This window comes from Apium graveolens, unplaced genomic scaffold (assembly GCF_009905375.1).
Source record: "Apium graveolens cultivar Ventura unplaced genomic scaffold, ASM990537v1 ctg2053, whole genome shotgun sequence".
NCBI lineage: Eukaryota > Viridiplantae > Streptophyta > Magnoliopsida > Apiales > Apiaceae > Apium > Apium graveolens.
This window is the reverse complement of record NW_027417508.1, coordinates 72,474-93,589: the sequence shown is the minus strand read 5'-3', so window position 1 is coordinate 93,589 and position 21,116 is coordinate 72,474. Positions and strand designations below refer to the sequence as shown.

At 33.7% G+C, this 21,116-nt stretch overlaps 1 long non-coding RNA gene across 2 annotated transcripts; it reads left to right on the top strand.

Annotated features, from left to right (window-relative positions):
* Positions 1 to 14,641: 14,641 nt before the first annotated feature.
* On the top strand, positions 14,642 to 17,603 carry LOC141700290 (uncharacterized). 2 transcript variants are annotated; one of them, XR_012566280.1, is made up of 5 exons: positions 14,643 to 14,795; positions 14,982 to 15,095; positions 15,396 to 15,522; positions 15,619 to 15,746; positions 17,264 to 17,603. It is a non-coding gene; the product is annotated as an uncharacterized LOC141700290 (long non-coding RNA). The 2 variants fall into 2 exon arrangements; XR_012566279.1 differs by having other exon boundaries at positions 14,642 to 14,795; positions 14,982 to 15,522.
* Positions 17,604 to 21,116: the final 3,513 nt, after the last annotated feature.

Here is a 21,116-nt window from a genome sequence, read left to right as displayed (position 1 = left end):
CAGACTGACTCTTAACTCCTATTTTAGGAGGTAAAGAGTTTATATCTTTATTTTTCCTGCAAAAAGAAGCAAATGGTTAGAGTTTCCACAATTGTAACATTTCTTTCTAGGAGCATTAGGAATACGCATATAATTATTGCTTTTATTCACACATTCTTTTCCATTCCTATTTTTCCTAGCTTCATTTACCTTGTTCACATTTCTAATCTCTTTCAGCTTATGCTTAAGCTGCTTCTTAGTCATTAAGCCTATGTTTACTTCAGCTGGTTTATCCTGTTTTAATTTGTCAGAAGTTGGATTTTCTTTTACTTCTGTCTTAGAATCTTTCATCTTTTCAGAATCAGACATAATAGTTTTTGCTACAAATTTAACAGGATTTACCTTTGGCTTAGCAGTCTGTTTAACAACAATTGTCTCAATTTGCACAGTTCCTTTCTCACTTTTATCATCTCCATAACCTAAGCCCTCTTTCCAGTTTCCACTACTTAGTAAATTCTGAGTTGTTCTGCCAGAGTTAGTCCAGGTTCTGATGATCTCTCTTTCCTTTTCTAAATCAATTTTTAGAGATTCATTCAATTTTAGCACTTCATCTCTAACATACAAAGCCTCTTCTCTTTCTTTCTTAGTTTGATGAAGAAAACTAACTCTTTTTCTAAATAGTCATTTCTGTTTTTAAGATCAAGATTTTCAGATGTTAATCTTTCACATGTTAAAGTCTGATCTCTAAAACTAATGAACATGGTTTTAAGGTATAATCTCAACTCAGTAATATCATCAGTATGAAAAGCAAAGGTTGTTTGAGATACCATCAATTCATCAGTGTTAGTACTGCTATCAGCATTTTCCATCAAGGCATAGTTCACCTCATCTTCAGAATCTGAAGTGTATGTCCAACTTTTCTTCTTTGTGACAAGTGCCTTGCCTTTATCACTTTTTCCTTTCTTGCAGTCAGGAGATATGTGGCCTCTTTTACCACAATTGTAGCATTTGACATTTGAGTTGTCTCCTCTGTCAGACTTTCCTCCTTTTCCTTCAGACTTTTTGAACCCTTTCTTATCAGAACTTCCACCTTTCCTGTAAAACTTCTTGTCCTTTCTGAATTTCTTGTAGGCTATCTTTGTGATACCCTTCACCATAAGAGCACACAGTTGCATCATCTCTGCATCAACATCAACTTCAGATAAACTTTCAGTTTCTGAATCATCATCATCAAAATATGATGACTCTGAATCAGACTTTATGATGAGAGCCTTTCCTTTGCCCTTATTTGAGACAATAACTTTAGAAGATTCCTCCTGAGCTTTAAGAGCAACTGTCCTTGACTTTCTTCCATGCCTCTTACTCCTTTGATCCATCTCAAGTTCATAAATCTTAATCATACCATAAATTTCATCAAGAGTAGTTTCAGTAAGGTCATAGTTGTCACTTATAGTAGTAGACTGCAAATCCCAATTTTCGGGAAGAGCTAAAAGGAATTTTATATTTGAATCTTCAAGATCATATTCCTTGTCCACTAGTGACAGATCATTCAAGAGTTTGACAAACCTGTCATATAAATCAGTTAATGACTCATCAGCTTTTGAGTTAAAGTGCTCATACTCTTGAGTGAGTATAGTCCTCATGCTCTTTTTGATTGCATCAGTTCCCTGGTATCTTGTCTCCAAAACATCCCATATCTCCTTTGTAGTCTTGCATCCAATTACCCTATTTGACATGACATTATCAATTGCACTATGCAGCAAATGCCTTACCCCTGCATCCTTGGCAATAGATGAGATATCTTCAGGTGCGTATTCACTTCTCTCCTTTGGTATGGTCTTTGCTGCTTGATCAGCAATTGCAACAGAGAGCTTGGTAGGCTTATATGGTCCTTCATTAATTCTGTCAAGATATTCTGGATCTGTAGCTTCCAGAAACATAGCCATCTTCACTTTCCATATGGGATACTCAGAAGGTCTTAGTATGAGAACCCTAATAGTCTCATATTGACTGTGGGTTTGACTATTTTGAGTTTCTTGAGTTTTGGTGGGCTTAGTTGGAGTTTGTGTTTCTTCAGACATGATTGTTATTTGGATCTTTACTTATGTGTGTTAACATAAAAGCTCTGATACCACTTGTTAGGTCACACAAAGCTATAGAAGGGGGTTGAATATAGTGTTTATACAATCAAATCGATTTCAACACAAGTATGTAACAAAGATCAAGTATATTCAAATAAACTCTGTTACAATAGAACCGTTGTTCTCTCTCAGTGATGAGCAATATCACTAAGAGCTGTTAGGTTACAATGAATAATGTTTCTCGATAATGATAACACATATAGTGTAAACCCTAAGTTATGTTTATATAGTACACAGTTACAAGATATCTTCTAATTGATATGGAATATAATTCTGTCTCCTAAAATATATTAATCAGATATCTTCTGCAAGTCTTTTAGTCCTCTAACTCTTCATGCATATCTTCTTTTAATTTAGTCCAGATCTTCTCATGTAAATCAGCCGCATCATTTTCTGAAGTCTTCCTGCACTTAAGTCCTGATATATATCTTCTGACGCCTTAAATTCTGATATTAAGTTCTGACTTCAGTAAGTTCTGATTTCCAGTAAGTCCTGATAAGTCATGTCGTTAAGTTCTGAAAACTAAACACAAATCAGATTAGACATGACATCTCAAATATATCTAACAGAACCTCCTGTACAACCAACTATAATCACTAAACCTAAGGATCTGAAAATGCAAGAAGAATCACAGCAGAAAAGAAGGTTTAGATACAAACTTCATTCCAAGAGAAAAGTGAACTTTGATAAAGAGGAATTGGAAGATCAGTTCCCAAAAAGCCTACAACTACAACTTAGACATCAAAACCCTCAATGGTATTTGAAGAATTCAAAGTGGTTGATCCAACAAGAAATATTCATGGTGAACCAATTATTCCCAAGGATGAGCCAGTAGACTGGGATAGTTTACCAATTGTTGAGCTAAATTTGCCCATCTTCAAGACAAAGAAGACAAAGACTAGAGCCAGCAAGAAAGTGAAGCCTGTATCTCTCAAATCCAAATATCTAACCAAATCCCAAACCACAGTCAACAAGAGAGATCTCATGTATATTTATGATATCAAGGAATTTTCAGACTTGAATCTCTAATTGAATGAATTGGAAGAAGTAAGAGGAATTGACGCTTACAGACATCTTCCTGAAAGACTGGTATTCAAATACAAGGGAGGGAAAGAGATGACATGGCCTCTTCACAGGATTATCCAAGAAAGCCAATCTGTTCCGATTAAAGTCTACTCATCCTTCAAGAAGAACTTTGAATACAATGTGACTGCAAGAAGAACAATTCTAAAGAGGATTATGGAACTAAGGAGTATTAGAGCCAAAGATGCACTTCCAAAAACTTTACCCATTCCCTTAATAGGAAAGAGAGTGCATCTAAGGCCCTATTGGCTGATGGAGTTCATGGATGACAAAGGTGTCAGAAGATTCTTCAGAATGGATGACCAACTGAGTATCTCTAGAAATGAGACTCTTTTGGAAATGCATGATATGCTAAGTCTCTCAGAAGCTGATGAACTAGAATTCCACAGACAACTTCAGAATCAAATTGAAGAAAACAACAAAAGGCTTGGGAAGAAATCCAGACAATCAAGGAAATAGATCTATCTGCTCAGACTAGAGGAGCATCTTGATAACAATTGTGAGCAATTTCTTTGTGTACTTTGCATTGTTCAACTTTCAGCAATATTGTAGCACTTATTAGTTTTATCTACTATTTTACAATTTGTATTTTCTTTTTGGGTGTTTTGTTATCATCAAGTTTCTCTTAATTTATGGCTACACTTCCATTAGGCATAAATTGGGGGAGATTGTTAGGAATATGTGGTGTACTTGATGATAAGCTAAACAAAACACCTTAGTAGATTTAACTTAGTGAATTATGTAGCACCCGACGGATGATCAATTATAGTCCAGACGGATGATTTAATATAGTCCCGACGGATGACTAATTGATATCCATCAGGTGAGTAGCTAACAATAAGTCATGTAATACATTTCTGCAAACAACTTTGTATAGTTTCTGTAGTAGCTTATGAGTCATGAAGACTGCTAGTAGATGTGCAGAATAGGTTGATTAAATGTAAATATAAGATGTCTTGTAATTCTGCACAAATAAAATGGAGTCAAGTGATAAATGACTACCCGACGAATGATTAACAAAGCTACCCGACGGATGATCAACAAGGCAACCCGACGGATAACAAGCATGTACCCGACGGATGATCAATTCAAACATCTGTTGACAGTGACAATACAGTCACATGCGTTGGGTGTTTGCAAAAGGAATGTGGTAACCTGTTTAGCAGGAAAATGAGAACAAAGAAGCATTACCATTTTCATGCAAGCTATGAAGGTTTTCAAATATGCTGGAATAGAGTAATGAAGTAGCATAGAGTTAGACTTGATAGTTTTGTTTTATTATCTTGTCTTTTTGCTATGTAAATTTGGTGATATATAAACCAAGTGCAGCAAGTAGAACAACAACAAACAAGACTAAGAAAATACATTCTCAGAGAAACATTTGTAAGCTGTATCCTTTAACATTTCTCTGCAAGTTTTAGTTGTTCATACTTGTAAGCAGCTGTGAGCTTATTTGAGCCACACAGAGTTCTCTCGATATATATATATACGGTGGATACATTCAAATCCACCATAAAGTTTTAAATACTTGTATTTTTATTACTTGTGTCTTGATTTATATAATTCTTTCATTCCGCACTTTGCATGTAACGCCCTCAAATCCGGGGTCAGAGGATTTGGTCGTCACTATGAAACCTCAATCCAAATTAACCTGTTTAATCAAAATGCAAACGTCAGCGGAAGATATTTACCATCTATGACCCCTAAACTAATCCAAGATCTTTTAAGGTTACAGTTCTAGAAACAAGATATCCAAATTCCATAAATAATTTTTCCATTTTCTTTAAAACTCTTTTCAATAAATTCCAACTCAAAACTAAACCCACTAGTATAACTTCGAAATGAAAAATACTAGGCCCAATAAAATAACACAAATATAATACAATATAATATAAACAGCTTTACACAATAGAACTTACACTAGCTCGCAAACCCTGGACCAACCACCTTCCAAAAGCTTTTTCTTTGCTACCTCAAATTACACAGTTAAACAGTGCAACCTAATCCTCACTGGAGGTTAAATTTAAAAACAGGCAAGTATGAGCGAAAGAAATGCTCATCAAGATCATTATAGCGAATATAGGGTCGTTTTGATATAAAACCGACATCTGTATTAGAGCAAGACATTTAAAATCATAATTGCTGAATCATAAAATTTTAGTTGAGGAACCCCAAAATTGATTCCTTAATTGTATTCAAAACCATTTTGATATTTTTGAGTGAAATGCTTCAGCAATACTTTGAATCTTGACGAGAATAAAACTCGTAAAATAGTGTTTACGGAAATATCGTAAACTACAATAACATGAAACAATGATTATGGATTGAATCATAAACTTTACTCAAAACACAACTCTTGAAATTAATACTTATTTTGCTATCATATCAAATTAGATATCAATACGAACTTTGATGCTCACAACATCCCATACTGAAGTCAACATCAATCATCTATACTAATATCACCTTTGATATTTAACAACAACGTAAGTATCAGCATAAATCAGAATCTGAATCAAAACTGTATTTCAGCGTTAATCCAAAACAGAAACAGTTGATAAATCATTTATTCTATGAATATCAAAAATGATATGATAATTTAGATTGGGATCATTCTCCGACGGACGTACTATCACATGCTGATCAGCCCGTGTGATAGCACTGAGTCATGATTCGTAGAAACATGACCCCAAAAACACGAGTACTCAAACAAAAGGCAATATACTTGCATGTGGCAAAAATTATGTCATAATATTCCATATGACACTTAGAAATAGCCCTCCGCTGGACCGTCCGTCCCGGTCACTTATGCAATTATGATCCAATCTTAAAACATTTTATTGAGAAGGGGTCATAATAATTGACACCCAAAATAATTTTATTCCCCCATTTACTTGGGTAGGAATACTCGCACCCAATTCATCTTTCTCAAAATCCAAAATATTTATAAATCCAGTAATTTGATAAGTAAAATCACTTAGCTATTCTGAACATAGAATAGCAGCAGAAGAATACTTGCATAAACAGAATCATTTACTTCAGCGATATGTAAAACATTTATCTATTCCGAATTGAGAATAGGGAAAGCAATACTTGCAAAATAGGATTCAAAATAAATATCACTTGAACAATAAGTGATGATAGGGATACTTACCTTTGAGGTTTAGTAGTTACTCACACTCGTAATGACACATCGATTCTGACATTCTGTCTCAAAACACCTCCGTCTTACTTTTCAACACTTTACTGATATGCTACTCCTGCGATTGTTAGAAACCAGATACCCAATAGCATTCCATCTTACTCTTTTCAATGTCTGGTCCCGATTAACTCGAGCGATCCTCATCTATAATTAAAAGATATAATTTTAATCGTCTAAACGATAATTACTCGATGAACTGCGCGTTAAAATCCTATACGATAGCCCACATATAAAGGAAACAGTCAAACACAAGACTCTTGACTCATGTACGCACGCAATTCACATAACATATAAACACATAAGCCACGTATCAAATAATTCATACTACACATGACTCGATTCACTAAAAGACTTTACTCAGTACTTTAAGAATTTAAAACGGGTCAAAATATGATTTTTCAGTTACTACGTGACTCAAAATTGATTTACAAAATAAGCGACCTTTTGAAACAAAAAATTTTGGGTCTCGAAAGTATTTTATTGAAAGCGTAATATTTTTCTGAGTCTATACGCGTTCGTTTCGTATTAAATGGACGAACGGTTTATTTTCTACGAATAAAATATGAATAATTAGGAATAAATCAATTAATAATAATATTAATTGATTTTTAAATACCAAAATATAATTTTTAAAAGCTTAAAAACAATTTTTAGGAATTATTTGAATTAATTATAAATAATTATATTTTATTTAACTATTTATAAATAAAATTAATTGATTAAATGAATTTACCAATTAATTAAATCTATAAATAATTAATTAAAACAAATTATAAATAATTAAAAAAATATGGAATTTTGAAAATAAAAGAAATAATAATTTTGGAATTTAAAACAATTATGAAAATAATTTTCTGAATTTAAAATAATAAATAAATGATTTTTGGAATTAAAATAAATGATTTTTGGAAAAACAAAATGAATTTTGAATTATTTTTTTAAAACAGAAATGACAGAAACAGATTTTGTAATTGAGTTTTGAGAAAAAAAAAGGATTGAAACCGGGTCGAAACCGGGTTACAGAAGCGGGTCATCAGGACTGATCCGGGTTGCCAGGAACAGTCGCCGGATTTCTGGAAAACCCATAAACCGGTGACAATTCCGGTGACCTCGGAAATATCCGGCGAGGTCCGTTTAGCCCCAGAATCATGCCCTTTTGTTTCGATTTCGCTACCAGAACGATGCAATTCAACATAGCAAGGCAATAACAATCCAAGCAATCAGATATCACCAACACATCACGGGAAACGATCGGAACCAACGATTTTCCGATGAACTCAATCGGAAAACTCGATCCTACACAAAACTGAATCAAATTCGATGATTCTTATGGCAAATCGAAGCTTATACTACAGAGAATCATTCCCATATCTCCATATCAACCATCAATTTATCAATATCTCAGAAAATCAAATATAAAAACTATCAAAAACAAGAACTCGAACCTAGTAATCCCGAACTCAAATAATTCAAACAAAGATACAAATCTACTCAATAATCCATTCTAAAGCTTATTATAATCTCAGAAACAATCAAAACTCAAAGGAAATCAAAAATCGATTTCGAGCTTCAAGAACACAAAATTCGATTTTGTGAAATCATCACCTCAGATTCTGAAAATGATATCAAAAGAAAGAGCTTGAAACAAGGATCGTTTTGATTACTAGAACGTATGATTTGGTTCCCTGAATCGTTCGAAATCATCAACCAAAGTTTCTGCAGAAATTTTCACCCCCAAACCTATGTTCTTGAATATTGGATTTCTGATTTTTTTTTATAAAATTAAATATAATAAATATATTCTACAGCTATTTATATTATTACAAAAATAGACACCCCAAAATCAAATAAGGGTGTTTTTACTCCCATAATTAAAATAATTAAACCCCAAAATTGTAATTACGGGGAATAATTTAAAAAAATAGTAAAATATAAAATTCGTCTCAAAATTCCCCAAAATTTGCGAATAATTCAAAAATGCAGAAATACTGGGTATATGAAATACGAATGATTTTATAAAAAAAAACACGAATTTTGTGGACTTTAACGTTCCGGTGATGTCCCGGTCCGTTTATTTTTGAAAAACAGATTTGCTTCCTATATTAATATAAAATCCCGAAAACAAATAAAACGCATTCAAACGCACATAAAATGAGATAAAACGAGTAACACAAATAAACACACGTCCAATTTACGGATCGATTCATAAAAACACATTTTAAACACGTAACGAGTATCTCATTGGATCATATCGGATCCGAAAATAGATTACTTAGCTGCTAAGTAACTATAAAAACGATACAATTTAATACCAGATTACGAGTTTTGTTGATTTATCGAAATGGTTATCGTACCGAAAATCTTGCGTCGGGCCGTGCACGGGTCAAACCGTAATTTGGATCGAAAATGTTAAAACACGGAAAATGTCCGGAATTACCAGATTAGGTTAGGAAGGAGTTTTCAGAAGAGTTTCGGGTTATAAAAACGCAAAAACGATTGAAGTTGGACGATTCCCGGCTTTATAAAATAATTTTGTAATTATTCAGAAAATAATTAATAATTCATAAATCATTATAAAATCATATAACACTCCAAAAATTACCAGAAAAATACCATAATTATCTATATTTTAATCTACACATTTAAAAAATTAAAATATTCAAATAATATCATATATAAACATCCCAACATCAATTCCAATTATCATATAATTTACTAAAATTCACATAAAATCACATAAACAATTCCAAATAATAATAATAATAATAATATTTGAAAATATGGGATATTACATTGCAAATCAAACACATATATATTATTGAGTTAGTACCATTTTACGTAAATCTTAAAAGAAGCCAGAATTACATTCAACCCCCCTTTCTGTAATTCTTGTTGTATTGTTAGGTAATAACAGACTTAATTATTGGAAATCCTGATAGTGGTGTCAAGGCTAGAAGAGCCACTGAGAATGAATGTCTCTATCATTTTTTTCTATCTTAAATAGAATCCAAGAAGGTTGAATAAGCTCTGCAAGATGCTAATTGGATCACAACAATGCAAGAGGAGTTAAATGAATTTGAAAGGAATAAAGTCTGGACTCTTGTACTAAGACCTAAGAACAAATCAGTAGTTGGTATAAAGTGGGTGTTCAGAAACAAAACTGACAGTGAGGGCATTGTTATAAGAGATAAAGCAAGGTTGGTTGCGAAAGGCTATTTACAGTAAGAAGGTATTGATTATGATGAGACTTTTGCTCAAGTTGCAAGACTTGAGGCAATCGAAATTTTGCTGGCCTATGCTGCTCACATGAAATTTAAGGTGTTTCAAATAGATGTGAAGAGTGCATTTCTAAATGGTGAACTTGTAGAGGAATTTTATGTTGAACAACCTCCACGGTACATTGATCCGAAATATCTAGATCATGTTTACTTACTGGATTAAGCACTCTATGGACTAAAGCAAGCTCCTAGAGTCTGGTATGAAACACTTGCTCAATTTCTGTTGGAAAGTGGTTTCACAAGAGGTACAATTGATAAAACTCTATTTTTATAAATACCATGGTAAGGACTTGTTGTTAGTACATATATATGTTGATGATATCATCTTTGGTTCTACTAATGATAAACTCTGTGAGAGGTTTACAATGTTAATGCAGTCAAAATATCAAATGAGTATGATGGGAGAATTGAGTTATTTTGTAGGTTTACAAGTAAAGTAGACATATAAAGGTATCTTCATAAATCAAGCAAAATATACCAGGAACTTGCTCAATAGGTTTGGAATGCAAGACAATCAAGTTAGATTTAAATACTAGTTCATCAGTATAACTAACTATAGAGGTATGATTGGATCACTCCTATATTTAGCTGCTAGTAGATCTGATATCATCTATGCTACCTGTCTGTGTGCAAGGTTCCAAACTAATCCAAAGGAACCACATCTGTTAGATGTAAAGAGAATTTTTAGATAACTCAAAGGCACCATTAATCTTGGATTATGGTATCCTAGAGAGTCAGACTTTAAGCTAATTAGATATTCAAATACTGATTTTACAGGATGCAAAATTGACAGGAAAATCACCTCTAGAAGCTGCCAGTTTCTTGGTGGCAGATTGGTTTCTTGGGTTAGCAAGAAACAAAAGTCAATTTTCACATCAACTGTTGAAGCTGGGTACATTACTGCAGGAAGCTGTTGTGCTCAATTTTTTTGGATGAAGAATCAGTTATTGGATTATGGGTTAGAATATTCTCAAATTCTTATATATTGTGATAATCAAAGTGCTATTGCAATGACTGGAAATCCAGTACAACATTCAATGACTAAACATATTAGTATAAGGTACCATTTCATAAGGGAACATGTAATGAAAAGTACAGTGGAATTGCACTTTGTGCCTACAGATCAGCAGTTATTAGACATATTCACCAAACCACTCTGTGAAGCCACCTTTACCAGATTGGTGAATGAATCGGGAATGATCTCAGGACAATTCTCAAACTCTGATGAAAAATTGTGATATGTAGTTGATAATTAGAGTGTGATAACTCTATCTTATGTATCAGTATTTGCTAAAATTTGATAGTAATGTTAAACTCTGATGCCATGTATTCATGCTTTTTGTTGATTAATTGTCTAGTCAAGTTTACATCATGATAGGTAAACTCTGACAGTAGTTGCATGATAAACTCTGATTATGTGAATAGGTACTGATATTGGTCAAAGGTGAGTTGACTGATGAATCCTGACAGTAGCTAGTTAAATATTGATATTGGTCAAATGTTGATTGACCAGAATATTCTGATAATATTTTGAATTTATTCAAAATACCTTTTGAAAATATTTTAATTAGAGAAATGTGATGTAGAAGTAGTGAGAAAATTTAAATTGGTTACATATGTTAATTGATGGCGTTAACATAGGAAAAACGATTGGGCTTTTATAACATAATATTTTATGTAACTGTGCACGTAATTACTGCACATTAAACGCGCACCATGATTGCTCTTTTGATGAATAATAACATGCCACGTGTCCCACTAAGTTGAACAGTCTGTGTAAGAAAGAGTAAAGTGTTAAATAAAATCAATTTCTGATTTCTAATTATCACTTTATCAATATTTGATTATCTTCTTACTCTCTTACTCTTTTTTTCTCTCGAGCTTAAATTCTGAAACCTTAATCAGTTTTTGAGTAAATTTCTAACAGATAAATCATGAATTCATCTTCTACAACAACACCGTTTGTTTATGACGGTGCCAAATTCGTCACAAATAACTATACAGCTATCCTGGACAATAATGGGATAAAACCTGATTTTTCATTTCTTCCAGGATTCTTAAAAGCTAGTGAAATTGGGTATGCTCTCATGGCTCCATTAACTATTTCTGGCGATCAGGTTCTTGTTTTATGAAGAACTGGTCTGCATGATGATGGAGGTGAAGCAGGCACTCCAAATATCATTTTTGAGTTTGATAACAAGCAGAGGGTAATAACCCCTCAGACAGTGCGCGACACTCTTTAACTCCCAACTCTCACTTCTTATGCAACATTTGTGGGAGATGCTGACATGAGAAGGTTCTTCACCAAATTGGCTATGACAAGGACATGAAGAATCTGGGTCATTTGAAGAGAAACGGGCTAAGGAAGGAGTGGAACTTCTTCTTTGATTGCATTACAAAGGCATTCAATAATAAATGCACAAACTTTGATGCCCTCCTAATAATGACACAACAAATTGGGTACTCTCTAATTCATGGCACTCACTATGATTTTAATAGAGTAATTTTATGCTTTATAGGGGATAGATTAAAAGCTGATAGGAATATAGTTTATTATGCTAGATTTTGTCAATTAATTTTTAATGTCTGTTTCCCTGATACCCCAATCCTTGCTAACCAAATTGTGTTAGTTTTTAAGCTCACTAAGAGAGCTTTCTCTAATCTTGTTTCTAATGATTCAGAAAAGATTGTTCTAGCTCCCTTGAGGTTGACAGTGATTTCCAGGAACTTGCTAATTGCAAGGCTTCCTGAGACTTATGGTTTACCTAACCAACAAAGTGCTAAGCTGCAGGCTATAACAGTTGGTAACCCCCTATAGCTAACCCCAACACTGCAACCCAAACACTTCCTCAAACACAATCCACCTCAGGTGCCTCCCAAAAGACACCTGTTGTAAAAAGGAAGAAACCAACAAAAGCTGAGGCTAGAGTTATTGTTTCCATTGAGAACCCACATGATATTATTATCCAGTAAGCTAGGCCTTATGGTCAAAGAGCAAGTGCTGCAAATGCTGATGTAGCACAGAAAAGGGGTTCAGTGCAAGCTTCTCATTCTTCTAAGCCTTTAGAACTTGTTAAGAAAAAGCTTGTACTTGCTGAGTCAGAATCAGATGATGAGGATAATGCTACCTTATCTTCAAAATTCAAGAAGTTAAATTCTGGTTCTACTCAGAGTCCAGTTGTACTATTAACTGATGAGGGCAGTGATGCTATTTAATGTGATTCAAGCCCGAGACTAAGGACCAAGAAGAATAAATTGGTCAAAACCTACATTGCTCAAAGTCTGAAGCAAATCAAGAAAAAAATTACTGAGGAGACACATGATGCAGTTACTAATACTGATCGGTGGACTAGCCAAATTACCGATGCACCTATGATCATTTTTGATTCTCCAGCAAAGAAGAAAAGAGTGAGGGAGATCACCCATGAGCAAGTGGAGGCATCAGTCAAGAGGTTACAGAGACAAAAATTGTTTTCTAGATCAAACACACAAGAACCTGTATTTCAAAAGAATACATCAGCTATTTCAAATCCTGACCCTGTCACACAAGAACCTGTACTTCAAAGTAATACAACAGACTTTATACAAGTAGAGCCTCTTGCTGAAAAGTCCATTCAAATGCCATGATGCAGTAACTGCAAAGGTAATAGCTGAAGCTGCCAGAGTCAAAGACATAATAGCAGCTCAGGAGTTAGATACTGAGGAGAGGAGTACACAAGAACCTGAATGTCAAAGTCATCCAGCAACTCCTGAATCTCTAGCCCCACAAGAACCACTACCTCAAAGTAGTAGTGAAGGCTTAAGTCCTGATCAAGTTGTCTTAGCAGTTGATCCTGAAGGAAGGGTAAATCCAACATCATGATCAACTGAACTTCTCTCGGTTCAACCCTTGAATGTATACACAGAAGTTGATCATTCAGAAGCACAAGGTATAAATACTGATTCATCTCTATCAGCATTTACTTTAAATACTGATTATGAATTATCAGCATGTATAATGAATCCTGATGACATGAATTTGATTAGACCTTCAAAAAGAAATACCTCTAGTCATGGGATCACAGACAACTCTTCTCAGCCACCTCTTATTTCTCTAGGACAAACTTATCTGAGCCTTTCATGTGAGAATGAGAGAAAAGATTTAGCGAAAAACAGAATTAAAGAGAGGTAGGATCCTTACATGGCAAAAGGAGAGGTAGTTGAGTGTCAGTATTTAGTTAATCCTTGTGAGAAAACTCTGACTATTAAAAGTCATGAGATGAGTGGTGCGAGAAGTAGTGAAACTACTTTAAAAGAATATAGAGATTTAAGTATTTTTATTGAATATTTTGCAGGTGCACATAGTATTAAAGATACAACTGCTGAACAACAGTCTGTAGACCCTCGGATAAACTCTGTTGTGCCAAATGCTGATACTTTCCCTATAGGTCTAAGTACCGATACTTTCCTGCAATCCACTCACATCTCTATGTCATCCATTGCAACAATCCTTGTTCTTGTCACTACGCCATAAGTAGGCTACTGTAATGCAAGTGTTACAAGCAGTGTTACATGAGTTAAGATTTTTTTGGTCTATTATAACACCTCTTAATTACTGTTACAATAACTATAAACTAGTGTTACACAATGCGTAACACTGGTATCTAGTGTTACATTGGTTACTTTTCAATTTTTAAAAATATTAAAGTACAAATATTATCATAAAATGGTTAAAAAATTATATTCTAATTTATTAGCGAATCAAAACTGTAATATATAATATAATAAAATTTATAAAAATAAATTGTACATATATATATAATTTAATTTATTTTTTTCACAAGTGTTTATTTTTCCATTTAACAAATAATATTTCAATAATTAAATTAAAAAGTAAAGTAAAAAAATAAAAAATATACACGATTTACTACAGTATGAATTATTGAGCAGGGTTTTTCCCCCTTAAATGAAAATACACCGGCTTATACTTCCCCCTAAACAAAACACCGTCTCAGACGGTCTCTCTTCAAAAACCGTTGTCTCTCTCTTCGAAAACTCTCTTTAAAAAAGATTGAAGGATGAATTGAAGTTAAAATTGGAGATGTCGATTCTGACATTACCGCCTCTACTCAAGTACTCCTCTCTCTCTACTTTCTCTTTCGCCTCCCTCTATGTCTAATATATATGTGCTCTCTTTCTTTCCTCTCTCTACTCTCTCTCTCACTCTCTCCCTAATCACTCCGCCTCCTTTCTCTCGTTATAGATCTATTTAGGCTTTTAATTTGGCTGATTAAACTTTATGTGAAATTGATTAATTAGAAAGCTGAGTTAGCAAAGAGAGCTTCTGTTGTGATAATGAACGCTGAGATTCGACGCACGAAGGGTCGATTGCTCGAACAGCTCCTTAAATTGTAGAGATTAGCCCTCAAAAAGGTTTATATATCTATGTTTCCATGTGTATAATGTTATATATGTGCTAGGGCTTCTTGTTAAGTTGGAATTTGTTATATATGTTTTTTACCTTCGGTAATAATCGTTCAATCATTTAAACTCTAGTAGCATTGAGATTTTAATTGTTATATTTACATAGTAAACTAAGTTAATTGTCAAAAATGATAAGAATGTATTTTTACATAAAACTCTAGTTTAGGTAAATTATTATGCATATACATATTCTGAGTTTTATCTGTTTCTCTATGTTTAGTAGCTTTTATTTATTAAAATTGTTTGTAGATTTACTTGGAGATGTTTTTTTTTGTTGTTCGGTTAAAATTGTTATGGTTTGGTGGCTTGAATGATATGCAAGGCTATTCAGATGATGGACAAGATCTTTATATCAGAATGCCAACATCCTAATTAAGTAAGGGACCTTGTAAGCTATCATTAGTTAGTGTCATTCTATTTTTTCTTGTTATTAGAATAATTTTCATTTAATAATAATGATTTATCTGCACAGAGGGGAACAAAAATTCCAGACAAAAGACGCGTGTGTGGATCATATTGATTCCTGTTTTTACAGTACTAGCCGCTATACTTTGCCTCTTCCCGTTGCACAGAATCCGTAAAAGAAGAATTACAGAAAAGGTAAATTTTCAAGGGTACAACATTTGCACCATTTTGATTTATTAGCTTCACTGAGCAATTCAGTTTCATGCTATAAGGTAGTTTCTTTTTTATGTTGTAAGCTTGTTTAGGCATTTAAATGGGGATATACTAGAAACTAATTTGACTAGGAACTCATATTTATCTAGATGAGCTATCTGTCTTTATGATCAATCACAGTTTAGTTCATTGTCTAACATCTCTTTAGCAGACAATCTGCTCCAATATTTGTTCGAGAAATTATGGTTGCTATTTGTTTTTTATTTATATCTAGAGATATACCTTCCTGAAACCATATATTAAGAATAAATAACAGAGCTGGATATATAGGGTCTAATACAATTTTATATAGGGTCGTGTTCTTTACACAAATATTAGTAGAATAAATAACAGAGCTGGATGAAGATTACTGATGTGCTTTAGTAAACTCAGTGATGGAACCAGGATTCTGATAAGATAGCCATATCACCCACCTGCTACATGGTTCATCCCGTTTTGTTCTATACCAGAAGGTAACAGCCTAACTAAATAATGTGCAATATTTTTCCCTTCTCTCTTAGCATCAGACCCAAGTAAAATCTTAACATTTAAAATATGTATAATTAATTATTAGAACTCAGTTGGGGCCTAAAAAAATTAACTCTACTGTTATTTACTCTAAAATCAAGATTTTAAGAATAAATTATATTGATTATAATTTTCTTTTTTCTATAATACTGGAGAGCTTTGAACAGAAGTTTAGTTTGATTTGTTTATAATCTGCAGCAAGAAGTCACAAGAACCGTTTTCTGGTGAGAGTGCTTAAATTCTTACCTTAGTTTTTTTTTGAATTTTAGTTGATGGGGTTGCTTAGTTTTTGTGATTGGTTTAATGGGTTTTTTTATATATTTATTATACTGAATTGTGGCTCTTTTTGGTCACTGGTGTGTATGATCATGGGGTTTCCTTTATTTACCATCCAAATGACTCTATGTGTGGTGTGTGTGATAGTATTGTTTATTTACGAGATATACTGGTTAGTTGTTAATAATATGTTTTTTTGTCAGGGTTAATAATATGTTTTTGATTGTTCTTGTATATAATGTAAACGCGCATATAAAGCGTGGGTCTGCGTATATTATACCACCTGGTCACCGAGCTACTCGTCTTCCAGATTAATGCCAGAGACAATATTGAGTTATGTTTGCTGGTACTATTTTATATTCCTATACCTTCACACATGACTCTTGTGATACGCACTAAAATTAGTTAGTTAAGTCGTGTGTAAGTAATATCTAGGCAAATGTATCTTGTCCACTTTCATTTCATTTTCCAATGAGAAATCTAATAAATGCATGTTATAGATCTCATTTGTCACATTTATATATTTTTGTCATCTGTGGTCTCTCAGAAATTTCATAAGTTCATAGATTTCTTCTTTAGTCCAAGTAGGTTCCTGATCAGTCATACTATTTTACAAAATATTTCTTTCCTGATTTGTGACTGTGTTGTGTTTGCAGGTTTTCCTTTTTTTATAAGTGAAATTATAGCTTCTTCATCGCTAATGTTGACTTTATGCATTACATTATTGGAACAAAGATGGTGTTTCATGTGTAAAAGAAGCCACACGAGCTAATGTTGAACCAGTTTTTGCTGATTATCGAACAATAGTTTTTTGCTATTTAAGGATTGCTTGGATGTTATGTTGCAGTTGTTAGCGTTAAAGATGAGAGTCCTCGATGAGACTCCTATGTAGTGGTATGTTTTAGAGAATTGGGACTGATATTTAATAGTTTGGTTCGAAAATTGAGACTCATGTATGTAAATTTGATATTTTATTAATTATAGGATTGTTCTTTAGATTGAGTATATATATTTCAAAAAAATTAAAAATAACTGTTATATTTGACTATTCTAGTGTAATACATGTTAACATATAGTCTTATATTTTATATGCTAGTGTTGCTTAATTACAAAAAATGGTGTTATAATATATAAAACATATTGTTACAATAGACTGTGGGACCTACATGTGGGGTCCATGTTTGCAATCTTGATTGAACCTAATGTATCACTCATTTTAAGTTACATTTGGGGGCATTATAGTGTTACATTAGGTGACTATTGTAACGTTTTTATTACTATTACGATAGATCACAGAAGTGTTACATTAGGGAATCTATTGTAATGCTCGTATACGTAACGCCCCTTGGTGTTACAATAGACCTAATGTAACATTTTTTGGGCCTACTGTAACACCATTTAGGCATTACAATAGCCCACTTATGGTGTAGTGTGTTGAAGGACTGTCCATTCAATCTACTATTCCACCATTTATTGCAATCCTTGTTCTTACTAAAGGGCAATCCACTCATTCTATAGTTCCATCATCTTTTATTTTCCCTGTCACTACTATTGATGTAAATGCAGGACAGTCCATCATTGCATAATCACCACAACACTACACTGATACTGAGGTTCTGGAGATAAATACTGAAGCTCCACCTCATATGGCTACTATTCTTGAAGATATGGAGTTCAATGCTGAGTCTTATGATGGAGAGAATGTTAATGTAGCTTTAGATCCTGATGAGGATCTTGATAAACTTTTCTTTCTTGAAGACATGCCTAAACATGAAAAGCAAAGGAGGTTAGCTGAGCTTTATGCAAATAATAGTAGGAAGTTTTTCGATGCTAAATGGAATTCTAACTGGAAGGATGCTTCTTATCCTATCTCTGTTTCTAATGCTTCTCAATATTTGGAGAGAGCATAGCAGAGTATTGCAAATCCTGATGTTCTGACACATCTCAAGGTCTCTACACTATTGATTAAATCAGTTCTGCATACACAGTCTCAGACTAATACTCAAATTGATAAACTCAAGGAATCCTATCTTGAAACTAAGCTGACCACAATCAAGGAAATCCAAAAGTAATTAGCACCTCTTATTGCTAGAAAAGACAAACTAGAAGCCAACCAGGTTAAGTTGGAAGCTACTCAAGCTAAAATGTCTAGTCAATTGGATGAGGTACAACAGTCTATGGAGCTCATTGTTTCCCTCCTACTTGGGGATGATGCCAACAAGGGGGAAAAATGTTAAAATCTAAATGCAAGCAGCTCCAGTTGACAGATGCTGATGACAAGGATGGTCCTGGTGGGGATGGAAGTAAGAAGGGGCTTGTTTTGAAGAAAGAAGGTGGATATCTGATTGGTCCTAGTGGTGCATCTAAAACCACTAGTCAATCTAGACAAGGTGCAGAAATGAGGAGATCTGGAAGGCAAGTCTCAAAGACTGTGCAAAGTCAAGAACTGACTGTGGCTAAATCTCAAACTCTGAAAGTCACAAATTCTAATGAAGACCAATGCATTCTGGAGATAGAAGCTGGTGATGAAGCAAGTCAGTATCTACAGATTCTAAAAGTAAAAGGAAATAGAACAACTTTATTCTATAAGGATCCAAAGTTTCAAGCATTTGATTATGAGGAAAGTATAAAAAATTTTGAAAGAGAAAATCATGGAGTTGACATGGAACAACTTAGGTTTTTGGAAGAAGAATACAAATCTTTGAAGTCAGCAAATACTGATGTTGTCTTACCTTACGAAGATATTCTTGGTAGCAGACCTACAAAGGGTGTGGTAATCAAGGAAGTCAGTCAAACTGATGTTGAAGAGCCTTTAAGGTCTCAAGCAATTATAAATGCTGACAGGAGTTATAAGGGAAATGAAAAGATTGATGAGAAGTCAAAGCCAAAGCTCAAATCTAAGTCTAAGAAGAAATCAACATCTAAGAGTTTAAAATCACAAACACTAATATATCTAATCTATTCAGTAGTTGTAGCTTATGATGATGCTGTTGATCAGAAGATACAAGAAGAAGAAGCCAATCAGTCTTATAGAAGAAGAAAGATGATACCTGGAGCTGATTGGGCTGAAAAATTATAGTTAACAACAACCTCTAACAATGCTCAAGTTGAAGAAGAAATGAATGTTGAAGCTCAACTAGTCACAACCTCTGATGCTACTCAATTTGTTGACAGTTCAAGTAAGATACAAGCCGAAGTCACAAATCCTAATTCAGAGGATTTAAACTCTGATATGTCATAATTAACTTTAGAAGAAAAGAAGTAGCTATTATGGGGAAGCAAGACACCTGCACCAGTAAGAGAATCTTCCGAGACTATAAAGAAGATCTATAGTGGAAATTCTCAGTCTAGAAGAGCTGGTAGAACAAGTGGCTTGTGATATTTAAATGATGATTCTTTTGTTTCTGAAGTTTTGATTCTAAGGAAGCAAGAAAATATGACAGAGATTGGTGATAACATAAAGCTTGAGGATTTGAAGAAAATTAAATCAGTTCAAATTGTAAATGATCTAATTGGTGAAAAGCTGATCTATTTTCTGGAATCTGGAAGGAGTTTGAGGCTCACTCAAGAGCATTTGAAGAATAAACCATTGTAGGAGCTGGAATTCATCACTACTTTACTCAAGGTAACCAACTCTACTACTGCTAGATGGTCTGAATTTTTGAAGAACTTAGTACAAATGAAGCAGATAGGAATGATATAAAAGTCCAATTATATTCCAAAATATATTCATCAATATAGACATACTATTGATATGCCTACTGGAGGAGCCAAAGTTGTTAAGTCTCTAGGAAGAGAAGTTCTTACTTGTAATGTGACGCACTCAAACTCAGGGTTAGGAATGAGGACCCACAATACCATTAATACTAATATAATAGCAGAAGTATAATAAACCCCGAATCTAACAGGATAAAGTATGAGACAAGATTACAACTACCAACCAGAATAATATTATTACAACCAAAAATATAACCAAAACCAAATTATCTGATTCCGACTTGGAATCGACAGATAACCCAAAAGTATCTGATTCAGCAAATACATTATCCATCATCCTATTGTCGCTTGCTCACACAACATCTACCTTATCTGGCATCTAGAATCCCACAACACGATAGGAATCGCCAGGAACGTTCTTGCGAGCGGTGCGCCTAAGTCTGGCCATCTTCTTGCTTAACTGCCATTGTTAGATCAAAGCAAATAAATGAGCAAAAAAGCTCAGCAAGTAACTATAAAAGCAGTTCTAAATAATAACATTATCAACGTCATCTGAGGTATTCTATCTCAAAATAAAAACTAGGTGGCAACACTCTATCAATTTCTAGAATAGGGTTCCAAAGGATAGTTTCAAAGCTTTTAAAATTTAAGTTCGAATAGCCAATGGTTCTCAAGTTCAATCGACAGGGTTCTCAGAGAGAGTGTTTCACACTTTGAGAGATATATCATTTTAAGCTATGAGCATCAATATAAAAGTATTGTGACAGGGTTCTCAAACAAGATTCTCGAGAC